The sequence below is a fragment of the Lynx canadensis genome, chromosome C1, assembly GCF_007474595.2.
Source record: "Lynx canadensis isolate LIC74 chromosome C1, mLynCan4.pri.v2, whole genome shotgun sequence".
NCBI classification, from domain to species: domain Eukaryota; kingdom Metazoa; phylum Chordata; class Mammalia; order Carnivora; family Felidae; genus Lynx; species Lynx canadensis.
In genome coordinates, this window is record NC_044310.1 from 87,879,417 (window position 1) to 87,891,401 (window position 11,985).

Sequence of the window (11,985 nt, forward strand, 5' to 3'; positions counted from 1 at the left end):
TAAAAGAAACGCAACAAAATCTTGGAAGCAAAGATAAAGGAAAGATCCACTATTTTAGTGGAAATGAGAGAATATTTGATAAAGTACATGATACATGAATATGAGAGACAATGAGGATTTTGGTAAATAAGGATGAATTTAAGGGCATTCCCAGCAGAGAAACAATCTCAGTGTAAACATGCTTGTATAAAGAGCAAATGGCTCAAAGACAGAAATGCATGAAGAGTATAAAGGGCATTAATGAGGAATGTATACAAAAAGACTTTTAATAGTGTTATTGTAAGTCCAGTTAAAGACTATAACACTTTCAGGGGTCATTTCTATAGTTCATTACTAGAGAAGATTCTCTGAACGTGAAGAATACCAGAAATCATGAGAAGGAGATGCAGTGTCCTTTCCTGAGCATGAAGCTGGCTTTGAGTGCTGCTTTTACAGCTGCTCTTTGCCCTTGATGATTGTTCTTTTCCCACTTTGGGTGAATAAAAGAGAAAGGACACCATCTGAGTGGTTTCTAAAAAAAAAAAAAAAAAGTAAGTCCAGTTTAATGAGAAAAATAAATGGTTGAAAGGAGGGAGAAAGTCTTCCTTGCAGTTCAGGCAATGAATTCTGCTTTACAAATGCTGTGTGTGGGGAGGGTGTGTGTGTGTGTGCGTGTGTGTGTGGGGGGGGGTGCGAGAGAAAGAGAGAGAGAAATACAGACTTAGTAGTTGTTGTACACATGGAACTATCACTGAGGAAAACCAAGAGCTTGCTGACATTTTCTCTCTCTTCTCTCTCTAAATTGCCACATCATAAGTACTTCACTTTTCAAGGAAACGTAGTAGACTCATTGATCCCACAGTAAAGCAAATTTATTCTTAAAGGACCAAAGTAAATACAATGGCTTTAATCAGCTCTAAGAAAACATACTCAGCATTCTCTTCCTTCCCCTGCCTCAAGTGCGTTTGAGGCAGTGCAAGGTCTAAGTTTGAGCAGATGGATGGAAGTTTGAGCAAGTAATTACAAGCTGCAACACAATTTCCTTAAAACGACACACATACTAGACAAATACTTATTTGTGGTTATAGAGTGGGTAAAGTTACTATAAAAATAGTAGCACACCTTATAATAGTGCTGTATGCCATAATTTACCTTTGCTATATCTGAAGTGTCATATCTTGTTCCAGACTTAATATTTAGTAACTAACAATTTAATGTACAAATCTCCAGCCTAAGAAGCAGAATAATTAGAAGAGGCAAGCCCCCCTTTTCACATGGAAAAAGTATAGTGGACCATGCAAAATGCCTGAGGATTATACAGAAGAGAGAGGTGATTTTTAGTTATGAAAAATGTCTGGCAATTTTCTTTCTTTTTTAAGTTTATTTGTTTATTTTGAGAAAGGGAGAACAGGGGAAGGGCAGTGAGAAGGGGAGAAAGAGAGAATTCTAAGCAGGCTCTGTACTGACAGATGCAGGCTCAAACTCGTGAACCCGTCAGACATTTCATTGACTGAGCCACCCAGGCGCCCTGGGGAAATTTAAAAATAACTCTTATCAAACATATAGTAAACTCAATGCAGATATGCAGAAAGTATATGAAAGTAAATGCCATAAGCACTTTTTTTTCTAGAATATCCAGCTTTGTTGATGTTTCTTTCTCTGAATTCCTGAAGTGTCTTACAGACATTTCTGAATTGAAAACAAAAATTTGGAAGATTATGTGTCTAGGAGAAATGCACTTCTACACACCATAGTCTTTAGAAGTCTACAGCCGTCTCAGAAATACTGCTCCTGACCGTTCCATACATAAATTCCTATTCAGCACTAAAAACTACTTAGTTATGCTTAAATGTTACATGTGCATGAGCACCTTTGTTTTAATGTTAATTTATTTTTGAGAGAGAGAGTGTGAGTGGGGAAGGGGCAGAGAGAGTGGGAGACACGGAATCCAAAGCAGGCTCCAGGCTCTGAACTGTCAGCACACAGCCCAATGCAGGACTCAAACCATGAACGGTGAGACCATGACCTGAGCCAAAGTTGCTTGTTTAACCGACTGAACCACCCAGGCACCCTACATGAGCACTCCTAATTTGATGTGCATATATCCTCTAGAAATAGGATTAAAACCTAATTATTGTAAGAAATGCAGTCAAATCTATCACGTTTCATCCACCAAAGGTCAATGCAATAACAGAATATGGTCAGTCTTTTCAGTTTTATGCTTTGAAGAAAATGAGCATTGAGACAATTGCTCTTTTTTTCACCATCCAAAATAAAGTCTCTCATTGAACAACAAACAAAAATAATAATAAAAAAATATATCAACAACAATAAACACATATCCTACGCTATAGAAAGTTTGGGCACATTGGGGCTGATTAAATGATGGCTAATTGAACAAGAATCTCCAAGGATTTGACTCCTTTCTGTAATTTATTGGGAATATTCCATTTCATTGAAGTAGTGTATTTGAACTTTCTGGACACCAGCTTTACCACACAACAAAGGGTAAGAATCTAGAATTCAGCTCACTTCAAAATATCAGAGCTTATAAGACTCTTCAAGGGCAAAAGCTGTTTCTGGCAGTTTATACGAGATGAGATCTCTCAGTTAAAGGTGACACTTTGTGGGTTTTTTTCAAGACCTATAAGTGTGTTGGGTACTTACAAATGAGATAACTTAGATAAGAGAAATCAAGTATACACATTATTCCCAATATTCCCTTATTTTCCATCATTTCACCTTTTATAATTTTGGTCAAAAATTGCAAAAGGGAATGCAAGAACCTAGATGCTATCACAGGGCCTAGCACACTGAATTCAGGAGGGAGGGAAGGGCAGAAGGAATGAGGAAAGAAGAAAGAGAGGGATAAACAAAAAATTTCTACCTAACCAGAGGAATATTTGGTGTGATCTCACATAGACACAAATTTGAGGCATCCTTCCAAGAACTACAAAATAAAGGAAATAAGATTGCCTTATGAAAATTAAATGTTAACACTATCCTATAATCCCTAAGAACAAAGATAAGCAAATTCCCTTTAAACAGACAAGATTGGTTCACTCATATAAAAAAAAGTCTATTAACATATTCAAAATATTATTTACATATTTGAAGAAGAACTAATTATTCAGAGGAGCATTTACAGTCAAAGAATCAATAAAAGGAGGGCCTGGAAAGCAACCTGTGAATAAGGCTTGTCTGGAGACTTTTCCCATGGACTTTGATCATATTTAACAAAGGAGATAGATGCATAAGGCTATCTTCATTCAATACCCTTTAACGAAAGAGTTAACAATTCCTTTTTGTTTTGTTTAATTTAGTGACATTAAATCAACTTCTGATTAAAATGTACAGTCTCCTTGTAGGCTTCCCAAAGGATAAAATGTGAAAGTGCCATTGAAACAACACAAGAGAGCCTTTAAAAAGGAGCACACTAAGAATGTATAGTGCATCAAAGACATTATGGATGGAAAAAAAAGAAAGTTTCAAAATGTCTCCTTTTGGGCGGTGAGTAACCTGAACACAAACCATTTCAGGAAGGTAGTAGAGCTGAAAACCTGATTTCCATGAGCTGTGGAATGAGAGTTCAGGAGAAAAGAGCCAGCAAAGGCAGATAAGTTATCGGTAAGCATTGCTGTGAAGAAAGGACAAGAGAGTATCTAGATCTGGAAAGGCAAGGAATCAAGGTGGCAATTAGCCAATTTTCAAATCTGAAGAGAAAATTGATTTGGTACCAATACAAACAACCATTAAAGCATGGAGGTGATAAAGATGTGATTAGTTGCTAATTATATCTCTTTTCTCTGTGAACTAGATCATTTGTTATAATTAAGAGGGGCTTTCATTTAAACAGGAATATAATTGCTCCTCCTCACAAAACTCCACTAAAATTCCTTTATAGGAATAAAAGTGTTTTGTTTTATTGCCTTTGTTTTTGGTTTTTGAGGGATAGAGCGAGAGAACGTGACCTGGAGAGGGGCAGAGAGAGAGGGAAAGAGAAAATCCCAAGCAGGCTACATACGCACTGTGAGCACAGAGCCCCAGACAGGGCTCGGACCCACAAACGATGAGTTCATGACCTGAGCTGAAACCAAGAGTCGGACGCACAACCAACTGAGCCACCCAGGTGTCTGTGAAAGGTTGTTTTTTAATGGAAAGGCAGACAGAATGAAAAAACAGACAACAGTAATAAAGTGATCAAGCAAATGGAACTTTATCATAGAAGAATGATGTATAGGATTCTCAAGATGTTGATGAAGGGAGCTCCCAGGACATTAGTGCATAGGTTTTAGGAATCAATCAATCCGGATGGTAAAGAAAGGCTGGGCTCCCCAGGAGCATTTAAATTGTAGATTAAAGGCAAAGAGATTATAGATACATAGATAGCAAAAAAGGATATAGGTAGACAGAAAAATATATAGACAGATGCACTGATAGATTATTTGATGTGGTTGACCATTTGATGATGTTATGAAATTCTTTCAGATTTGGAGGAAAATTACTAGCTAGTACATTGAAACTTAAGCAAAAGAAATACTGAAATATTTAAAATTCTAGAAAAAGTAAAAGTTATTCAAGGACAGAACTATCATCATGGGTGACATGGTGGTTCATGTGGTTCAGCTTAAATAATTTTTATATATTCATAGGCATGTAAATGTTGATTACTTATTTTAAACAAAATTTTTAATAAATTATATTGAGAGTATAGTGGAGAGGAAGCATGTGCGTGTGCATGTGTGTAGACGTGAGAGAGAGAGAGAGAAAGAGAGAGAGTAAGAGAAATGGAAAGAGAAAGAGAATAGGGGAGAGTGAGTGTGTTTTGGATAGATCATCACCATGTATTGGAGAGCTAAATACTCAGCTTCACAATAGGAAATCTATAGATTTTAAATTTTTCTGAATGAAGAAATAGCAGTAAAATACATTTATTTAAAATTAGGAGGTCTAGTCTCAATAACTAGAAGTTAAAAATTGTTTTTGTGGAGTGGGAATTGGGTTAGGCGGTGGATAGAATAGAGCTATTATTATTATAAGCCTTTAACTACAGTGTGACTTATTAAACTGAGTAAGTATATTATTTTGATTAAAATAAAAATTTAATTGAAAAAAGTAAGGGAATAATTTCAAAACTTTCAGGGAGCAGAATTAGCATTCTAAAGACTTTTAAAGAATGAGAAGGAAAAAGAAAATACCTATAAAATTGAGAACAATGTTTTATCCTGATATTAGACCTTAAAAACTTTCCATCAATATCTACCACAGTTTCAAAAAGTGTACCTTAATACCGAAGCATATTAGATTGTTTGCTATACCAAAGATGCCTTTGATCACGACCATAAAATCACTCCTCTACTCAAGCATATTAGATTGTTTGCTATACCCAACGATGCCTTCGATCACTACCATAAAATCACTCCTCTACTCCATCTGTCAAAATTCTAGCAATCCTTCAAATACTGTCTTAATGCTTTCTCATTTTTTCCCTCTCATCCTCAACCATATGGGATATTTTCTCCTTGTGATCCCATTGAACTCTTACTGAATTTACATGATTTCATCTCATAGTTTTTGTATATTCATCTCATTCTAAGCTGCTTAAATTTTGAGGTTATTTATTTTGCATTTCTTGGGTCAACTAACAAAACATTTAAATGTGTATTATTTACATATGTAAGTAATACATTATTCACTTCATGGCTGTGTAGAGTTAAATTGAAATCTGGCAGGCAATTCTCTTCTGTTTTAAAGAGAAATGTTACTACATTGCTTTTATTTTTATTATTATCATTTGTTTAAATTACTTATATTATTACTTATACTACTACTCCATGTAAGTTGGTTAAGAAAAATGAAATAAAATTGAGGATTTAAGTGTTTTCATTTGGATATTTTATCTGAAAATTCTTTTCATCACAGCTACAGAGGTAAATACTCATTTTCTTTTCTTTAATGTCTATATATTTTTCAGAGGGACAGAGAGAGAGCACCTGCAAGCAGGGGAAGAACAGAGAGAGAGAAACAGAGGATTGAAGCGAGCTTGAACTCACAAACCACAAGATAGATCATGACCTGAGCCAAAGTTGGATGCTTAACCAACTAAGCCACCCAGGTGCCCCTACTCTTGGATTCCTTTAAAACTGAATGTATAAACACAAAATAGCCATAGAGATGGCATATAATAAGCTGTGGATTTATCACATCACTAGTTACAGGTTCATTTTTTATTAGAAATTCTTTCAAAACCAGTAAAGAGTGGTTTTTAGTCATTGTTAGAATTGAAGAATGTTTATGGAAATAATAAAAGTCATTTCAGGTAAACAATTGAAGATTTATGTTAATCAGTAATGATAACAATTTCTTTTTATTAAATTATTAGACACATTTACTTCTATTTAAAAAAATAATGTTTATTCATTTTTTGAGAGAGACAGAGACAGAACATGAGCAGGGGAGGGGCAGAGAGAGAGAGGGAAACACAGAATCCGAAGCAGGCTTTGGGCTCTGAGCTGTCAGCACAGAGCTGGTCAGGGGCTCAAACTCACAAGCCATGAGATCATGACCTGAGCAGAAGTTGGTTGGTTAACTGACTGAGCCACTCAGCTGCCCCCACGTACTTCTATTTTTAAAAATGACTATTAATTATTAGTCATTTACAATATTCCAGGCACTCTGTTGATGTTATTTATATTATTTATCCTATATAATTCTCACATAAATAGCAACAGATAGAAAACAATAGTAATACATAGTGCTAACTATATGCTAAACCCTCATCCAAAAGTTTTTTACACAGACTAAACCATTAAGCTTCACAACTCTATGAAGTAGGTACTATTACTATTGCTTCCATTTTATAGCTTAGGAAACTGTAGCAAGACAGGTTAAGTAACTTCCCTATGGTCTCTCATGTAAAAAATGTAATACCAGGATTGGAATCTAGGATCCAGAATCCAAGCTTGAACTGTTATATTAAATAGGCATCCTTATTTCTATTATTATCCTCATTCTTTGGATGAGTAATCTGAGATTTAGAGATGGTATGTATGTGGTAGAACCAGAATTTGAACTCATCTGTTCTATTTAATAAGTTTTATGTCACAGACATAACATTAAAAGAAAACAGTATTATTTAAAATATTGAATTGGGGCACGTGGGGAGTTCAGTCGGTTAAACACCCGACTTTTGCTCAGGTCATGATCTCACGGTTCAAGAGTTTGAGCCCCATGTAGGGCTCTGTACTGACAGCTCAGAGCTTGGAGCCTGCTTCAGATTCTGTGTCTCCCTTTCTCTCTGCTCCTCCTTCACTCATGCTCTGTCTCTCTCTGTCTCTCTCAAAAATAAACAAACATTAAAACAATATTTTAAATAAAATATTGAATTAAGAAAACAAAACAAAAGGTCATAATGTATTTCTAAATTCTATAGTTATATTTTATACTAATTTTTATGATTCACCCCATATCTGCACATTTCTTTATCCATCATCAGAAAATTTGAGGAACTTAAATCCGTTGCACATTTGTAAGTCTTTTATAAATCTTAGGGACAACATTCTCAAACACTGACTTGCTTATTCTTCAACTAATATTTTTGTATTCGAATCAAGTATATTTTTATAAAAATACCCATAATTGCCTTTTAAAGCACTCTGTGATTTTTTTAACTTGATTTTATTTACTATTCTGTTCTGGGCTACAGGTTCTGCTGCCCAAGTAGGCAGCTGCCATGTGCAACTTCAATGGATTCTTTCTGATGTCCCAAAATAAATCAAATTATACAGCAAGCAGGGATATCACTGAAGTCTATGTAAATAAAGATATATAAAAAAATTAAATATAACCTGTCATTTGCCTTGTGACTATTGAAAGTAAAACCATTCATGTTGTTCCAAATAAAACCCCTGAGGGTCACAATTTTTTTTCTAAGAGGGTGGCAACTAAGAATGAACACTTTTTAACAGGGAGAGAAAAGATCTTTTGAAGACCTGGTCAGGCCTATTCCCCATGATTCCTCTTTCCTTTACCATATCCCAGACCTGCTCAGAAAGATTACAGGACTTTCTTTCATCAAGCCATACACCACTGAGAGTAACTTCAAAGTGAATTGTCACAACAGTGTGCAGTAGTCTGTAAATACATAAAGCATACTATGGAAGCTGCTCAGTGTGTGGTTTAAAAAAAGTTTTCAAACAGAGCAGGTCAAAGGCAGAGCATCTCAAAAGCTTTTTGTTCTTTATTTTTTTTACTAATCATAGCATGCTTTCTCAAGGAACCAGTTTCTGGAATTTTCACGTCTTCTTCCTGTAACTTTATTCTTATCTCCCCCCAACTTGCAATTGATGACCAAAGTCTCTGGTATATCCCCCCTTTCATATCACTTCAGGATTTCTTCAATATCTTAAGGAGCTTTCCTGCCTCAAGTGTCCCTTCTCTTCAATATAGCCTATACAACGCCAATAAATTAATTCTCTGAAATCTGCAATTTCTAGTGTAGAATCCTTGTCCAAAAAACTTCAATTTTTCCCAAATTCCAGAGAATAAATCCAAATTCAATATTCTAAGAGGAGAAATCTGCCTGCTCACCTAAAACAATCTTCTATGTTAGTCGAACTGCTCAATACATCATCTCCACTTTTCCCTCCAAAACAAAACTCCACAAACCTTGAGAACCTATTCACTAATTTAAAACACATTGCTTCACCTCAAGTGTCAACTCTTCCTGAAGTCTTTCCTGAGAATGTCAGGCATCAGGAATTTTTCTTCCTCTGACTTTCTGAAGGTGGTTCCCTCTGTTGCTCAAGGATTAAGAACCTAACAAGGTGCTAAAAAGCAACCTCAATTTTTTTCCTTATACTTCTGATTAGTACTTTTTTACCAAAGAATATAAGTTATAGAATATATAAATAAATTTATTTTAGCTAAAATATAACTTCAAAAATAAAAGCAATGTGATTAGAAATAGGATGATTCTTTTCAAAAACAATTTTTTTGAGAGAGAGAGAGCAAATGAGTGTGGGAGGGGCTGGGGGGGTGAAGAGAGAATCTTAAGGAGGCTCCATGCCCAATGCTGAGACGGATGTGTGGCTTGATGTAGGGCTGCATCTCACGACCGTGAGATGGATGGAGGGCTTGATCTCCCAAATCAAGAGTTGGGCATTTATCTAACTGAACCCCCCAGGTGCCCCAGAGATATGATGATTCTTAATCAAATCAAGGAACGTGTATTTAGGAGCCAGTTCTGAATTTGAGATATAAGCTTCCTATTTTGTATATTGCTTTATAATAACAGAAATTGAGTTATTGTATTTGGGGCAAATATAACCAAATGAGCCATGAGGCTGAAATGAAAAGTAATTTTTGTTATTATAAAGAGAAAAAGAAGTAACTAAAAACTCTACTTGAACAGTTCAATTTGTATAAATAAATATTCCTTTAGTAATAGACTTCAAGATAACTGTCAAGATTTTTCTTTTTTTAGACCAATATTGAAGACATCAACAATGATGTTTTCACCTATGTAAAAAATATTGGTTAAAGTTTGTATGAAACATTAAAAGACACTGAATAGCCAAAGCCACTTTGAGACAAAAACAAATCTGGAGGCACCCAGATTTCAAACTTTCTGACAAAGTTATAGTGATAAAAAATATGGTATTGGCATAAAAACAGACACATAGAACAATGAGACAGAACAGAGAGCTCAGAAGTAAACCCATACATATATGATCAAAAAATTTATCACAAAAAGCAAAGAATATACAATGAGGAAAAGATAGTCTCTTCAATAAATGGTATTGAGAAAACTGGATATATACATGCAAAAGAATAAAACTGGACAACTATCTTACAGCATGAACAAAAATTAACTCAAAATGAGTCAAGGACTTGGATGTAAGGCCAGAAACCTTAAAACTCCTAGAAGAAAACATAGGGAATAAGCTTCTTGATATCATTCCTGGCAATGATTTTATGGATTTGATACATAAGCAAAGGCAACAAAAACGAAATAAATAGGTGGGACTACATCAAAATAAAAATCTTTTGCACAGCAAAGGGAACCATCAACAAAATGAAAAGGCAACCTATAAAATGAGAGAAAATATTTTCAAATCATATACCTGAAAGGGAGTTAATATGCAAAATACATTTAAAAACTCATACAATTCGGGGTGCCTGGGTGGCTCAGTTGGTTAAGCATCTGACTTCGGCTCAGGTCATGATCTTCCAGTTTGCGAGTTCGAGCCCTGCGTCGGGCTCTGGGCTGATAGCTCAGAGCCTGGAGCCTGCTTCAGATTCTCTGTCTCTCTCTTTCTCTGCCCCTCCCGCACTCATGCTCTTGCTCTCTCTCTCTCTCTCTCTCAATAATATAATAAATAAACATTAAAAATTAAAAAAAAAAACCTCATACAATTCAGCAAACAATCTAATTTAAAAACAGGAAGAACAGAACAGATATTTTTCCACAGAAGATATACAAATGGCCAACAGGTACATGAAAAGATGCTCAAATCACTAATCATCAGGGAAAATGCAAATGAAAACCACAATGAGAGATCACCTCCCACTTGTTAGAATGCCTATTATCAAAAAAATAAGAAATAATTAGTGTTGGTGAGGACATGGAGGAAAGTTACCCCTTGTGCACCACTGGTGGGAATGAAAATTGGTACAGTCACTATGGAAAATAGCATAGAACTTCCTCAAAAAAATTAAAAATAGAACTACCATATGATCCATTAACCCAGTTAAGATATTTACCCAAAGGAAATGAAATCACTATCTGGAAATGATATCTGCACCCCCATGTTCATAGCAGCATTATTTTCAATAGCCAAAACATAGAAACAATCTAAGTGTCCACAAATAAGTGAATGGGTAAAGACATATATATTATAATTAATATATATTAATATATAATAATAATTAATATATTATATATATATTATGTATATTATATATATGATATACATTATATATATGTTATATATATGATATATATTTTATATATTATATATATATGCCCTCATATATATATGAGGGCATCATGCTAAGTGAAGTAAGTCAGACAGAGAAAGACAAATACTGAAGAAAAAATGAACTCATAAATACAGAGAACAGATTGTGGGCTGCCAGAGGCCAGGGGTGGGGGGATGGGTGAAATGAGTGAAGATAGTCAAAATATACAAACTTGCAGTTACATGAGAAATAAGTCCTGGGGATGTAATGTACATACAGTAGGATGACTATAGTTAACAATACTGTATTGTATATTTGAAAGTTGCTAACAGAGTAAGATATAACAGTTTTCATCACAAGAAAACAAAATTTGTAAAAAATATCTATTAGATTAATACAGCTTTTTATATAACACTAAAAGGAACTTTAAGTTTAATTATGTATCTTACAGAAAAATTTAAAAATTAAAATTTATGTATTTTTTAAAAATATAGGCAACAATAATAAGATTGACTCTGTGACCTTCTGGGACCTACATGATCACATGATTGTACTGCCTCATATGTTAATACTGTAGAAATTATTGCCCTATACCATGATAATAGGTGCTGAAATTTCTTATACTTACTTAATATCATCTTAATAGGAATGGATATTTTAATCAAAAAACAAAGAACAGGGATTAACAACTTCAACAGTAAAGTCAGTCTCTCTCTCTTCCTCCTTCCTCTTCCTCTACTTCCTCCTTCCTTCCTTTTTCTTCTATTCTTGTTTATTCTGATCAAATCATTCTCTATTTCTTTTATCTGTCTTTCCTACTAGCAAAAATATTGCATCTATACACACACACACATACACACACACACACACACACACACACATACACCAAATACACACGTTTGTGTAAGCCATGATCCTGCAATTAATCATTTCATACGTCTCTGACTAAAAAATTAGGATTAATTCATACTATGAGAGAAAAAGAATTAAATGGAAATTATTTTAATGTTCAATAAGATAGTTATGGCTGTAACTAAAGTACAC

The 11,985-nt window shown here is 34.6% G+C and overlaps 1 non-coding gene across 1 annotated transcript; it reads left to right on the plus strand.

Annotated features, from left to right (window-relative positions):
• Positions 1 to 292: 292 nt before the first annotated feature.
• LOC115522470 lies at positions 293 to 509 on the plus strand. Its single transcript, XR_003971391.1, has one exon. It is a non-coding gene; the product is annotated as a small nucleolar RNA U3 (small nucleolar RNA).
• The last annotated feature ends 11,476 nt before the right edge of the window (positions 510 to 11,985 follow it).